Source organism: Eumetopias jubatus, unplaced genomic scaffold, assembly GCF_037043125.1.
Source record: "Eumetopias jubatus isolate StellerSeaLion01/CBP00866 unplaced genomic scaffold, mEumJub1_p1.0 scaffold_8, whole genome shotgun sequence".
NCBI lineage: Eukaryota > Metazoa > Chordata > Mammalia > Carnivora > Otariidae > Eumetopias > Eumetopias jubatus.
In genome coordinates this window covers 90,693,155-90,707,805 of record NW_028274814.1, presented here as the reverse complement: position 1 = coordinate 90,707,805, position 14,651 = coordinate 90,693,155, and the positions used below count along the sequence as shown (strand labels likewise).

Below are 14,651 nucleotides of genomic sequence, written 5' to 3'. Positions count from 1 at the left end.
CGCTCCACGCTGGGCATGGAGCCTACTTAAAAAAAAAAAGACAACAAAATGATAAATAAAATTCAGGGTTGTGGTCACTTCTGAGAGGAAGAAACAGGCATCAGAAAGGGAAGCGTAGTCGCTCCCTCTGTGCCGCCCGCCCGAGCTGAGTAGGACGCAGTCTTCCGCTTGTGTATTTCGCAGGCGTGGCCTCGCCGCTCCCCTTTTTCTTCAGTGCCACTTACACTCACCGCTACGAACACCAACATGAACAGGCAACTCAACGGCTTTCACGAGGCGTTCATCGAGGAAGGCACGTTCCTCTTCACCTCAGAGTCCGTGGTGGAAGGCCACGCAGATAAGATCTGTGACCAGATCAGCGATGCTGTGCTTGATGCCCACCTTCAGCAGGACCCTGATGCCAAAGTGGCTTGTGAAACTGTTGCCAAAACTGGAATGATCCTTCTTGCTGGGGAAATTACGTCCAGAGCTGCTGTTGACTACCAGAAAGTGGTTCGTGAAACCATTAAACACATTGGATATGATGATTCTTCCAAAGGGTTGGACTACAAGACTTGTAATGTGCTGGTAGCCTTGGAGCAACAGTCACCAGATATTGCTCAAGGTGTTAATCTTGACCGGAACGAGGAAGACATTGGTGCAGGGGACCAGGGTTTGATGTTTGGTTATGCCACTGATGAAACTGAGGAACGTATGCCTTTAACTATTGTCTTAGCACACAAGCTCAATGCAAAACCGGCCGAACTACGCCACGATGGCACTTTGCCTTGGTTACGCCCAGATTCTAAACCTCAAGTGACTGTGCAGTGCATGCAGGATCGAGGTGCTGTGCTTCCCATCAGAGTCCACACAATTGTTATATCTGTTCAGCACGATGAAGAGGTTTGTCTTGATGAGATGAGGGATGCCCTAAAGGAGAAAGTCATCAAAGCAGTTGTCCCTGCAAAATATCTTGATGAGGATACAATCTATCGTCTATAGCCAAGTGGCAGATTTGTTATTGGTGGGCCTCAGGGTGATGCTGGTTTGACTGGCCGGAGAATCATTGTAGACACTTGTGGCGGTTGGGGAGCTCATGGAGGAGGTGCCTTTTCAGGAAAAGATTATACCAAGGTGGACAGTTCAGTGGCTTATGCTGCTCGTTAGGTGGCAAAGTCCCTTGTTAAAGGAGGTCTGTGCAGAAGGGTTCTTGTTCAGGTCTCTTATGCTATTGGAGTTTCTCATCCATTGTCTATCTCCATTTTCTATTATGGCACCTCTCAGAAGAGTGAGAGAGAGCTATTAGAGATTGTGAAGAAGAATTTTGACCTCCGCCCTGGGGCCATTGTCAGGGATCTGGATCTGAAGAAGCCAATTTATCAGAGGACGGCAGTCTATGGCCACTTTGGTAGGGACAGCTTCCCATGGGAAGTGCCCAAAAGCTTAAATATTGAAAGTGTTAGCCTTTTTTCCCCAGACTTGTTGGCGTAGGCTACAGAGAAGCCTTCAAGCTCTGAGGGAAAGGGCCCTTCTTCCTAAATTTTCCTGTCCTCTTTCGGCTCCTGATCAGTTGCAGTCACTCCTAGTTCAATGACATGAATTTTAGCTTGTGTGGGGGACTGTAAGTTGGGCTTGCTATTCTGTCCCTAGGTGTTTTGTTCACCATTATAATGAATTAAGTGAGCATAGGTGATCCATGTAACTGCCTAGAAACAAACCAACAACACTGTAGTAAATAATGCTTTTTGAAATTAAAAAAAAAAGAGAGAAAGGGAAGCGTATTGTAGATGTAGCATATTCTGAGTGATGAGTTTATGGATGATAATTTCAGCATCATACGTCATAAGTATACATGGTACATACATGGTATATATACCATGCTTATGTGCATGGGACAGACATTTATCTTTAAATATAAATTAAAAATGAAAGAAAGGCAGAAGAATGAAGGTTAACTTATTTAACATTATTGAGGTTTATTTATTTGTAACTCAATAAAGTTCTCCTGAGCAAATTCCACGTGTAGGCATTGATGTAGATGCCAGAGATCTAGGGATGAGAGGAGGCAGACATTTCCTGGAAGCTTGTATTTTGCCGGAAAGAGAGAGGAAGAGAAACTTTTTCTTCTGCAGGGTTCAGTGGTTTGAGAATGATTCAGGAGATCCGTTCTGAAGATGAAGCTCAGACACACACGGAACTGAGAGATACCGCAGTACCAGGTGCCATGGTTTAAACCTGTAAGCCAATTTGTACCCGACTTCACCCAAATTGCTGGACTTTTTTTCCTGTGACCCAGCAAGTTCCCCTGTGGCAGTGGTGTTCTTGAAGCAGGCTTGAGTTGGGTTTTCTGGCATCTGTAGCACAATGAATGCTAACAGACACAACCCTGGGGGGGTTACTCATTGAGCGAATTGCGGGGGAAGGGTTGGCACCAGGAACTCTGAAGCTATTTGTTTATCAGTTTACTTTCTAATGGGCAGCGAGTTTCAACGTTTTCAAGGGCTTTCATATGCATTGTCTCTTCTGACTCTTAAATCTACCTTGTAGCAGAAAAGCAAGAGGTGAAGGGACTTGTATATAGCTGGATAGATAGTAGGGGTCCTTGGGACTTGAACACAGACCTCTGGGTTCCAGGTCCTGTGTGTTTTCTGTTAGAACATGGGGGATAAAACAGTCAAGTTAACTGACATAAAATTTCCACAGGATTGGTCAGTTTGCACGAGCATCTCACTGAGATAGTGTTAGGGGGATGCTTGCCATCGTTCTATTTTATTTCATTTATTTTTAATTATTATTAGTTTTTTAGTAATCTCTACACCTAACATGGGGCTTGAACCCACAATCCTGAGACAAGAGTCAAATGCTCTACTGAATGAGCCAGACAGGTAGCCCTGTAATCACTTTATTTTATTTTATTTTTTAAAAATTTTATTTATTTATTTGACAGAGAGAGACAGCTAAAGCAGGAACACAAGCAGGGGCAGTGGGAGAGGGAGAAGCAGACTCCCTGCTGAGTGGGAGCCTGATGTGGGACTCGATCCCAGGACCCTCGGATCATGACCTGAGCCGAAGGCAGACGTTTAATGACTGAGCCACCCAGGCGCCCCAATAATCACTTTATTTTAAATGATGAACTCTTCCAGGTGTAGAGAAAGCATAGAGAATAAGCAAATAAATACAGGAAACAGATCCTCCCATTCAGCCTTCAGAAAGGAACCCAGCCCTGCTGACACCTTGATTTTAGACTAGCGAGTCCCATTTCAGATTTCTTATCTCCAAAAATGTAAGATAATAAATTTGTGTTATTTTAAGCCATTCAGTCTTTGGTAATTTTTTATAGCAGGCATAGAAAACGAATCTAAGATTTATATATAGGCTTCAGTCATTCATTTTAACTGCAGTGTGCAATTGCATTGTATGTGCTCTTTGAGTATTGCTTTTCAAAATTATATTTGAGAGATTCAGTCATGTTTTTCCATGCACCTGTAGTTTGTAGTTTCTCTCTTTTCCTTTTTTTTTTTTTTTTTTGAGAAAGAGTGCGAGCAGGGGTGGGGAGTTGAGGGTGGGTACAGGGCGAGAGAGAGAGAGAGAGAGAGAGAGAGAGGAGAATCTTAAGCAGGCTCTACATCTGGGGTGGAGCCTGACTCGGGGCTCAATCTCATGACCCCGAGATCATGACCTGAGCTGAAATCAAGAGTCAGAGCCACCCAGGCACCCCCATAGTTTCTTTAGTTTCCTATTGAATGACTATCCCATGTGTTTTAGTTCACTATTCATCTGTTGATGAACATTCATGTCGTTTCCATTTTTTATGCTGTAATAAACATTGTTGCTGTGAATATTTTTGTATTTGTTTCCTTGTGCACATGTGCCAGAGTTTCTCATAGGGTGGTGGGTTGACAACCCACTGGGATAATGAGTCTAACGTGCAAGCCGGGTTTTCAACTTAAGGGGAGTGGAATTGGTGGATTGCAGGGTGTATGCATCATTAACTTTATTATATGTGCTAAATTGCTCTCCAATGTGGCTATGGCAATTTAAACTCCCCCAGCAGTGCATGAAGGTGCCCATTTTCCTACACATTCAAATGTGACTTTTAAATTTCCGCCAATATGATGAGTCTAAAATGGTATCTCCTTTTCATTTCAATTTGCATTTCCCTGATTACTAGCAAGGATGAATATGTTTACACATGTTTATTGGCCGTTTGTCTCTCCTCTTCCTTGAATTGTCCGGATAACGTGAAACAAGTTAGGACCCAGACTCCACTGGCATGGGACATGCCACATGTGAAAATATAACTGGACCCCTACAGGCCCCGATGGTTCTTTAAGGAGGATTTATTGATTCAAGGAACTTCAAATGAAATGTACACGAGGAACTAATGAGTGTATCACATTTAATAAAATAGAAGTAATCACATTTGTCTTTTTCCACCAAGAAGATTTAAAAACTATCAAGGTTCTGAGAAAATTGAACACTGCTCTTTTCACAAAAATGTCCTACTTTTATATTTCTGATTGTGCACACTTCAATGACACAACCCCATTTATCATTAAACACTGACCACATTCTGGATTCTAAGCGGTTCATGTGAAAAGGATGAAAGCGAACAGGAAGAATATCATCTGGATTCCGAGGTTGTGAAGGAAGGGGACCTGACAGAGGATCAAGCCTGCCCAGGGTTGTTGGGCGTTCTGTTCAGTCCTCCCAAAGTGGCAGTGTGGGAGACACTAGCTCACTCCCAAAGCTTATCCAGCCAAATGCCCATAGCTCGCTTGCCCCAATTCCGGACTTTTCTGGGGCTGCTCAGTCGGAAAATAATCAGAAGCAAAAGTTAGAAAAACCATACGCCATTTGTGGTTTCATATCTCCCTCTTCTGGACAAAGAAGAACTTGCACCGTGAAAGTCTGCTTTCCATTGCATATTACAACTAAAATAGTACTTTTGTTTTTACTTTGTTACCAAGGCTTACCAAAATATGTATATTAAGATTCAAAATGCATGTATTTTATCTATCTCTCCATCATCTATCTGTGTATCACCTATCATCTATCATCTAATTTATGTGTCCCAGGTTGATATCGGCAAGTAGGTGGTAGCTTGCCTTGCTTTCTTTCTTCCTTTTCTCATAAGTCTTTGTGGTATGGAAAGCCCCTTAATAAAGTATTTTAAAATGTTATCAATTGGTAATTAGCCCTTCACTTGATATCTTTCCTCATATTCTGTTATGTACTTTTTGATCCTAATATTTATCTAGTTCTTCGATGTGGTCCCCCACCTCCCCACCTGCCGGGGAAGTGAAATTGACTCAGCACAAATCACAGACTTTATGAAACCTGCCCATGTTTCTTTCCTTTCCTTCCCATTCCTCCCTCTCTTCCTATCTATCCTCCTTTCTTTCTTTCTTTCTTTCTTTTTTTTTTTTTGGATCTTTTCTAACTGCTTGAATGAATTTTACAATAATGTAAGAAATATTGGGGAACTAAATATGGGGAAGAGCATAGTCATACATAATATATTCAGAGGGTTTCTCTATTGCTTTGATTACTCATTAAATTGAGCCAAGGTTCTGTTGGATTTACTTTTTATTTATTTGTTTATTCATATGGAAATACATGCATGTGGTCTAAAATTCATGTGATACCAAAATGTATACAGTGGAAGTCTCTTTCATTCAACAGCTTCCTTCCTGAGAGCAATCTCTAGTGTCAGTTCCTTAACACATGTATTTTATTTTTTAAATTTTATTTTAAATTCCATTAACATAAAGTGCATTATTAGTTTCAGAGGTAGAGTTCAGTGATTCATCAGTTGTATATAACACCCAGTGCTCATTACATCAAGTGCCCTATTTAATGCCCATAACCCAGTGACCCCATCCCTCCACCCACCTCCCTTCTAGCATCCCTCAGTTTGTTTCCTATGGTTAAGAGTCTCTTATGGTGGGGCACCTGGGTGGCTCAGTTGGTTAAGCAACTGCCTTCGGCTCAGGTCATGATCCTGGAGTCCCAGGATCGAGTCCCACATCGGGCTCCCTGCTCAGCGGGGAGTCTGCTTCTCCCTCTGACCCCCTTTCCTCTCGTGTTCTCTGTCTCTCATTCTCTATTTCTCAAATAAATAAATAAAATCTTAAAAAAAAAAAAAGCTAAATCCTGTGCACATGATGAACAAAATGCAGAGGAAGTTCAGGTGGTGAGATATGTTCCTCATTTAACAGAGAAAAAAAGCATATGCTCTCAAATACCCTTCTGGCATTTTCCATTAATCCTTTTTACTCATACTTTGAGTAGTTCTCCAAGTGGGTAGGTCCCCAACATCAGTATCTCCTGGGAACCTGTTAGAAATGCAGATTATCAGCCCTGCCCCAGATTTACTGAATCAGAAACTCTGGGAGGGGACCCAACATTCTGTGGTTTCTCAAGCTCTTCAGGTGCGTCTGATATTTGCTAGAGTTTGAGAACTCTGGTAAATGAAAAGAGTCTCAAAGGTGGGGTAGTTTAAAAATTTCCTCGGGTCATCCTCATGGGTGGCTAGCATTAAGAATCTGGGCTGGCCTAACTGAAATTTTTCTCTAATCCTAACCCATCTCAAGCTTTTCTCATTCCCTGCGTTTTCATGCTGGGTGCCCTGCCTTTACTCCCATTTTACAGATAAGAGAGCTGAGATTCAAAGAGATTGAGTTACTTGTTCCAGAAAAGTAACTGGATTTTGGCAGAGCTAGGTCTCAAAACCAGTGTCCTTGGAATCCCTCATCATTGCATTTTCTGTTTTGCACACTGCCGCTTCCCCCACTACCATTTATTTCTTTTGCTCATTTTCTATCAGTTTGTTTGCTTTTTAAATCAGTTATTCAGGGGCGCCTGGGGGGCTCAGTTGGTCGAGCGTCTTTGGCTCAGGTCATGATTCTTGCATCCTGGAATCAAGCCCTGGTTTGGGTTCCCTGATCTGCAGGGAGTCTGCTTCTCCCTCCCTCTGCCCCTCCCCTCACTCATGCTCTCTCTCAAATAAATAAATAGAATCTTTAAAAAAAATCAGTTATTCCTATGTTCTGAATTCTAATATTTTGTGTTACTTTCACTCTATATATCTTCTGTTTGTTGAGGATCTATTTTTTTATCTACTCATTTATTGTTATATTTAAAAAATTCTAGTATAGTTAACATACAGTGTTATGTTGACGATCTTTTCGACTCTCCTTATGATATCTTTTGATACTGTTAAGCTTATCAACTACTTTCCCTTGTGGCTTCTGCTTACTGTACCTTTTAAAAGAAATACTTTCTTATCTCAAAGTTATAAAGTTATTTTTCATATATATATTTTAAAAGAGTTTGTAGTTTATAATTTTGCTTTTCATACTTTCTTTTTTTAAGATTTTATTTTTAAGTAATCTGTACACCCAACATGGGGCTCAAACTTACAACTCTGAGGTCATGCTCCACCGACTGAGCCAGCCAGGTGCCCCACTTTTCATACTTTTATATTTGATCCACCTGGAATTTATTTTTGGGTGTGCTGTGAGGCATGGTTTAATTTCATTTTTCCCATGTGGATAGTCATCCCAGAACCACTTACTGAAAAGTACATTGCTTCTAATGATCCTCAACGTTCCTGTCATATAACTTTCTATACCTTTTACTTCTTAACTGATTCACGTCTTCTTGGCTATTCCTGACACTTTGCTATTTTGTTTTATTTATTTATTTTTATTTTATAGGAAATAAAGGAAGAGAAATCCTCAAGCAGACTGCCTGCTGAGCATGAGCCCTGATGGGACTCGATCCCAGGACCCTGAGATCACAACCTGTGCCAAAATCAGACACTTAACCGACTGAGCCACCCAGGCACCCCGACCCTTTGCTATTTTAAAGAATGTCCTTCAATTTGGCCCTTTTTGTGTTTCTTCAGGATTACATTCAGGGCATGCATTTTTACCAGTAATACCACAGAAGTGACATGTCCTTCATAATGCATCCTTTCAGGAGGCGTATGATATTTATTGATCCCATTACCTATAATGTAAAATTCTATCATTTGGTTAAGTTGGTGTCTATCAGGTTTCTCACTGTAAACTTACTATTCTCTCTTCTGTAATTAATAAGTATTTTGTGAGGAGGTATTTTGAGACTATGTAAATCTCCGTTTCTTTTTTTTTATTTATTTTTTTAAAGATTTTTATTTATTTATTTAGAGAGAGAGAGAATGAGAGAGAGAGCACATGAGATGGGGGGAGGGTCAGAGGGAGAAGCAGACTCCCCGCCGAGCAGGGAGCCTGATGCGGGACTCCAGGATCATGACCTGAGCCTAAGACAGCCGCCCAACCAACTGAGCCACCCAGGCGCCCTAAATCTCCATTTCTTATCAAACTTTCACTGACTAGTTTTAGAACATATCAGGGAAGAATGGTTATTTTTGTTTGTTTGTTTCCTAGGAATGCATATGCCAGACTGTAAGAAGGGGAACCAACCCTAGAAGTGGAATGTTCTAGTCAGGTGGGCTAGCTTATGCTGTAACAACAAAGAACCCTCAAATCCCTGGGGCTTACCATAACAGAAGTTTACCCATCTCATTCTCCACATTCAAGGTGGGTTGTTAGAGGGTCTGTTCACTCAGGACACAGGCTGACTGAGGCTCATCCTGACATAGGCTTTCATAACTGGTGAAGTACAAAAGAGAATGAGGTTAAATACGCATTGTTACTTAAAGCTTCTGCCTGGAAATGAAACATCACCTTCCCTATACTCAACATGGCTATACCTATCTTTTTTTTTTTAATTTTTAAAAAAATTTTAAGCAATCTCTACACCCCGTGTGGAGCTCAAACTGACAACCCCAAGATCAAGAGTCACATGCTCTACCATCTGAACCAGCTGGGTGCCCCATGTAGCTATACCTATCTTTAAATAGGGGCAGTGATGACCCTCCCCCCCTCATGTGCTCTCTCTCTCATTCTCTCTCAAATAAATAAATAAAATCTTAAAAAAAAACAAAAAGGGCGCCTGGCTGGCTCAGTTGGTTAAGCTCCTGCCTTCAGCTCAGGTCATGATCCTGGAGTCCTGGGATGAGTCCAGCATCGGGCTCCCTGCTCAGCGGGGAGTCTGCTTCTCCCTCCGACCCTCCCACCTCTCATGTGCTCTCTCTTTCTCTCTCTCTCATTGTCTCTCAAATAAATAAAATCTTTAAAAAAAATGAATAGGGGCAGGGAGTGCAAGCCTAGAATATCTCAGGAGAGGGGAACTGAAATAGTTGTAAATAGGCCCAAGGACTCCAACATCATGTATTACAGAGCTCAGGTTTTTGCCAAAGAGAGTACGGTAAATTGGACTGTTACCAATATTTTCTCTCTTTCAGAAGGCAGAGTATACACTCCACACTTTTTGAATTCAGGTTTGGCCCTGTGACTGCTTTAACCAATGGAACATGGGAAGAGTGATAGGATGCCAGTTCTGGGCAGTAGTTTTAAGATCCAGGGCATAATTCATCACAGTCCATATCAGTAATTGCCCCTTTGCTATGAACTGTATGTTTGTGTCCCTGCAAAATTTGTATGTGAAAGCCCTAACCTTCAATGTGATGATATTTGGAGGTGAGGCATTTGGGAGGTAATCAGGTTTAGGTGAAGTCATGAGGGTGGGGCCCCCATGATGGGATTAGTGTCCTTGCAAGAAGTGGAAGAAACTGGAGCTCATTCTCTCTCTGTCTCTCTGTGAGGACTCAGGGAGATGGTGGCCATCTGCCAGTCAGGAAGAGAGCTCTCACCATAACCTGACCACGCTGGCAACCTGATCTCAGACATTCGGCCTCTGGAACTGTGAGAAATAAATTTCTGTTGTTTAAGCCACTCAGTCTGTGGCATTTTGTTATGGCAACCTGAGCTAAGATACCCTTCCTCTTCTCCTCTACCATGAGAATTGAACATCCCACAGAGAAGCTACTCCTTCATCAGGGTTCTGGAAAGAGAGGACATGTGCAGCCAAGTTGAGCAGAGCCCAGCTGAGCCCATCAGAGTTGCAGTTGACCTGTAACCCCAATGAGATGTGAGCAGGAAATAAACATTTTTTCTTATAAGCCACTAAGATATGGAGGTTGGTTGTTATCACAGTCAGGACTAGGGTGATGGGAGTAAGGCATTTTCCTCGGGTGCAAAATTCACAGAGGTTTCAAACAGCTCAATAATCAAGATGAATGAGGGGTGCCTGGGTGGCTCAGTTGGTTAAGCATCTGCCTCGGGCTCGGGTCATGATCTTGAGATCCTGGGGTCAAGCCCCACGATGGGCTTCCTGCTCAGCGGGGAGTCTGCTTCTCCCTCACCCTCTGCCACTCTCCCTTTGCCCCTCCCCCCCCCACTCGTGTGCACTCTCTCAAATGAATAAATAAAATCTTAAAAAAAAAGATGAATGATACTTTTTCTTTTTCTTTTTTTTTTTTAAAGATTTTATTTATTTATTTGACAGAGACACAGCGAGAGAAGGAACACAAGCAGGGGAAGTAGGAGAGGGAGAAGCAGGCTTCCTGCTGAGCAGGGAGCCCGACGCGGGGCTCGATTCCAGGACCCTGGGATCATGACCTGAGCCGAAGGCAGATGCTTAATGACTGAGCCCCCAGGCGCCCCAGATGAATGATACTTTCATGCAATATTTGTGTTAAAATTTCAAAATGCAGAAGAATCCACAATGAACAAAATATCAAAAATTTGAATACAAACAAGAGGAGCAGTGTAACCTAGCAAAAGCCCACTAAAGAGGGCGCCTGGGTGGCTCAGTCATTAAGCATCTGCCTTCAGCTCAGGTCATGATCCCGGGGTCCTGGGATCGAGCCCTGCATTGGGCTCCCTGCTCCGTGGGAAGCCCGCTTCTCCTTCTCCCTCTCCCATTCCCCCTGCTTGTGTTCCCTCTCTCGCTGTGTCTCTCTCTGTCAAATAAATAAATAAAATCTTTAAAAAAAAAAAAAAGCCCACTAAAGAATTAAAGAAAGTTTTTGTCTGTTTGTTTGTTTTGTTTTTAAGAAGAGTTTTGATGCAACTAAAACAAATCCCAGCTGGAGTTTGGCAACAGGTGAGGAAGAGAAAACCGGAAGGGCATAATGAATAAATGTCAACATCAGTTAGAAAACTGATTTTGAGTTAATGATCCATTATCACATTTCTTGCTTTGTTTTTAGTGAATTTTAAAAAGCTTTAAATAAAACAAATATCTCAAACAGCAGACTGGGAAAGAGGAACAAACCAAAAAGAGAAAATACCAGTAAGAGGCACTTTAGAGATTGAGGTCCAAATGGTACCTTCCTGGCAGGATTAGGGGCTATTCCGGGCAGCATGGCTGCTTTAAGGAGGCCCTTTCCAGCCTGGCAGAGGATGCCTCCTCTGGTATGTGGTTTTCAAAAACAACGCTTCCAGGCACCTGGGAGGCTCAGTCAGTTGAGCGCCCAACTCTTGATTTTGGCTCAGGTCATGATCTCGGGGTCCTGGGACTGAGCCCCGTGTCGGGCTCTGTGCTTCTCATGGAGTCAGCTTGAGATCGTCTCTCCCTCTCCCTCTGCTCTTTCTGCTCATGCTCTCTCTCTCTCTTTCTAAAATAAATAAAAACATAGATGATAGATAGATAGATAAACATTACATTAAAACAAAACAAAACCAAAAGAAGTCTTCCCCGTAGGTATATCCAGGAAGGAAAGTTGCAACAATTGTTTTCCATTTTCATTTCAGAAAGATAAATATTTAAAATAATTCAAATATATTTTAAGCAAGATAGACTGTAGAAATCATGCTTGAACCTGAGATAAACAGCAGATTGATGTAGCCATCCAGATATTCTGATAGACAAACTGTAGCTCATCTGCCTAACTTCTTTCAGTAAACAGGCTGAGAATCTATCATCTGCATTGGGATTGATAAAATAAAACTTGTGACCACTGTTACCAGTATGAAAGAGACAAGTGTGAACTCTAGGAAACACTAAAAGGTAAAGGCAGCAACATTGGGAAGTATTTCTCAGGGCTTAGTTTGTAGCTTTGTCTTTTAGCATTAGAGACTTTGCAAAATTTAAAGGCTGGTGGAGATTCATTCACAGAATCTGTGGCCCACTGTTTAGCAACACAGTAGGGATTCAGCAGTTAAGGATTTTAGTTTTGCCACACTCACTCACATATCAGACTGTAAACATATTCACTGGCATAATTTACTCCTTTTTTGAAACTCCTTATTTTAACTGTAAAAGAGGATACACAAGAATCATGGCAATAGGACGCCTGGGTGGCTCAGTCGTTAAGCGTCTGCCTTCGGCTCAGGTCATGATCCTGGGGTCCTGGGATCGAGCCCGCATCGGGCTCCCTGCTTGGCAGGGAGCCTGCTTCTCCCTCTGCCTGCTCTGCCTGCCCCTTCCCCTGTTTGTGTGCGCACTCTCTCTCTCTGACAAATAAATAAAATCTTAAAGTAAAACAAACAAAAAAACCCCCAAAAAACAACAAAACAAAAACAAAAACAAAACAAAAAAGAATCATGGCAATAAGATGATTTCAAAAGAAGTACATCCTGACAGTTGAAAACCCCAGACCATAATTTCCCCCATGGAGGCTGCTGGGACAGCAGCTTGGCTTCTGGTATAAACGTAGGACTCCTAGCGACTGAGATTACAAGTTGAAAAAAAGAACACAGTTTCCTTCCCACTGGTAACTTTAAAAAATATCTGTATTTCTGCTACAGAAAACAACCCAACTAGAGTATATAAAACTCAAAGATACATTTTTTTGTCAAATTGGCTTACTTAAATAACTGTGGTCCTTAATATAGTATTTTTTTTAAAGATTTTATTTATTTATTTGACAGAGATAGAGAGAGAGCACAAGTAGGCAGAGAGGCAGGCAGAGGGAGAGGGAGAAGCAGGCTCTCCACCGAGCAGGGAGCCTGATGCAGGACTCGATCCTGGGACTCCAGGATCATGACCTGAGCCGAAGGCAGTCGCTTAACCAACTGAGCCACCCAGGCACCCCTTAATATAGTATTTTTAACTACTATATTTCTACCATGTTTCTTAGAAAGATGTAACTAATGACCAAATGCCAATAATTGGTGATGTTTGTGAAAACTAATTCTCATTAGACATTTAAATCATTCCATATTTATGGAGGACTTATAAATTATTATTTTTATTGAGGTATAATTGACATATAATATTACATTACATTTAGGTATACAACATGATTCAATATTTGTATATATCAGGAAATGATCATCACAATAAGTCAACATCCATTCCTATCCATAGTGGCAAAAATTTTTTTCTTATGATAAAGTCTATATTAGAAATTATTGATACCATATTAAACTTTGTATTTCAGAAGTTCTACTTGCCAGATATAGCTTTCACTCATTATTTTATTGCTCAAATAATGTATTTCGTATGTAAGGTTTTCTACATTATACTTTATAATTTCCTAAATTTGGAATTAATCGCAGTAACATTATTTCTGCAGAAATTTGCTACCCGAAAAATAGATTATTTTATTTAAAAATTTTGCCTAAGCCAAATATAAGTTTGGAGAGCAGTGAAAGTATGGAACTTGGTAATTTTTTGGAAGGATAGGGAGGAATAAATAGGAATTTACAGATTCTAGCTTGAGAAACAGCATGGTTAATGACACCATTTCCTGAGATTAAGGTTTGAGAGAAAAGAGTTGTGTGTATGTGTGTTTTGGAAGAGGAAGACAATGAATACAGTTTTAGTTGTGTAGTTTAAGATGCATGAAAGAGATCTAAAAGGAACTAAAAGAGTCACTTTGGGACCAGTGACACATGGAAGACACTATGTGAGAAGCCAGACAACTTGCAGCAAGTGGGACTCCAATTCCTTCTGAGAACTACTATCCCAATGAGCCAGTTTTTCAGTGGTTTCCTCTGTGATGAGCTCACTCAATGGATGGAGATGACTGAAACCCTTTGCCTGCACTGCTGGGTGGTTCCATAGACCTAGTGGCAGTTAACTTGAGTAGCTTATAACCATCCCAGAAGCCCGTCTCCTCCTGAACCAGGAATGTCTCAGTTCCAGCTGATCTTAGAAGAAAAATGCTGCCCCAATGTCCCTTTGCTGGCACTGAGAGATGCCACCAAATCTATCTTTCCTTTATCTTATTTTAAAAAAAGATTTAATTAATTTATTTGAGGGAGAGAGACAGAGAGATAGAGTGTGAGAGAGCACATGAAGGGGCAGCAGCAGAGGGAGAGGCAGAGGGAGAAGCAGGCTTCCCATTGAGCAGGGAGCCCGATGCGGGGCTCCATCCCAGGACTCCAGGATCATGACCTGAGCCAAAGGTGGACACTTAACCAACTGAGCCACCCAGGTGCCCCTCTACTTATCCTTTAAATTCCACTCAAGACAAGTTTGGATGCTTTACCCCTGGACAGACAGGTCTTTCTCTGAATTCCGATAGCTCTTTGTAAATTAGTCTACTGGAGTTCTTAGCATGAATATTCTGTAATATTTATGTAATTTTCTCTTCCATCAGGCTGTGAGCCCTTGAGGACAGAACCTTTTTTTTTTTTTTTTTAGTTCCTAACATTTAAGTAAATTCCTGTAGGGTATGTTACAAAAAATTTAATGTACAAATGTATTCTGCTGCCTGGCTACTCCTTGAGGTGGAAAATTCTCTGGTATTGACATAAAAACAATCTGAA

At 41.5% G+C, this 14,651-nt stretch overlaps 1 pseudogene; it reads left to right on the top strand.

Moving 5' to 3' along the window:
* Positions 1-235: 235 nt before the first annotated feature.
* LOC114214979 (S-adenosylmethionine synthase pseudogene) lies at positions 236-3,317 on the top strand (annotated as a pseudogene).
* Positions 3,318-14,651: the final 11,334 nt, after the last annotated feature.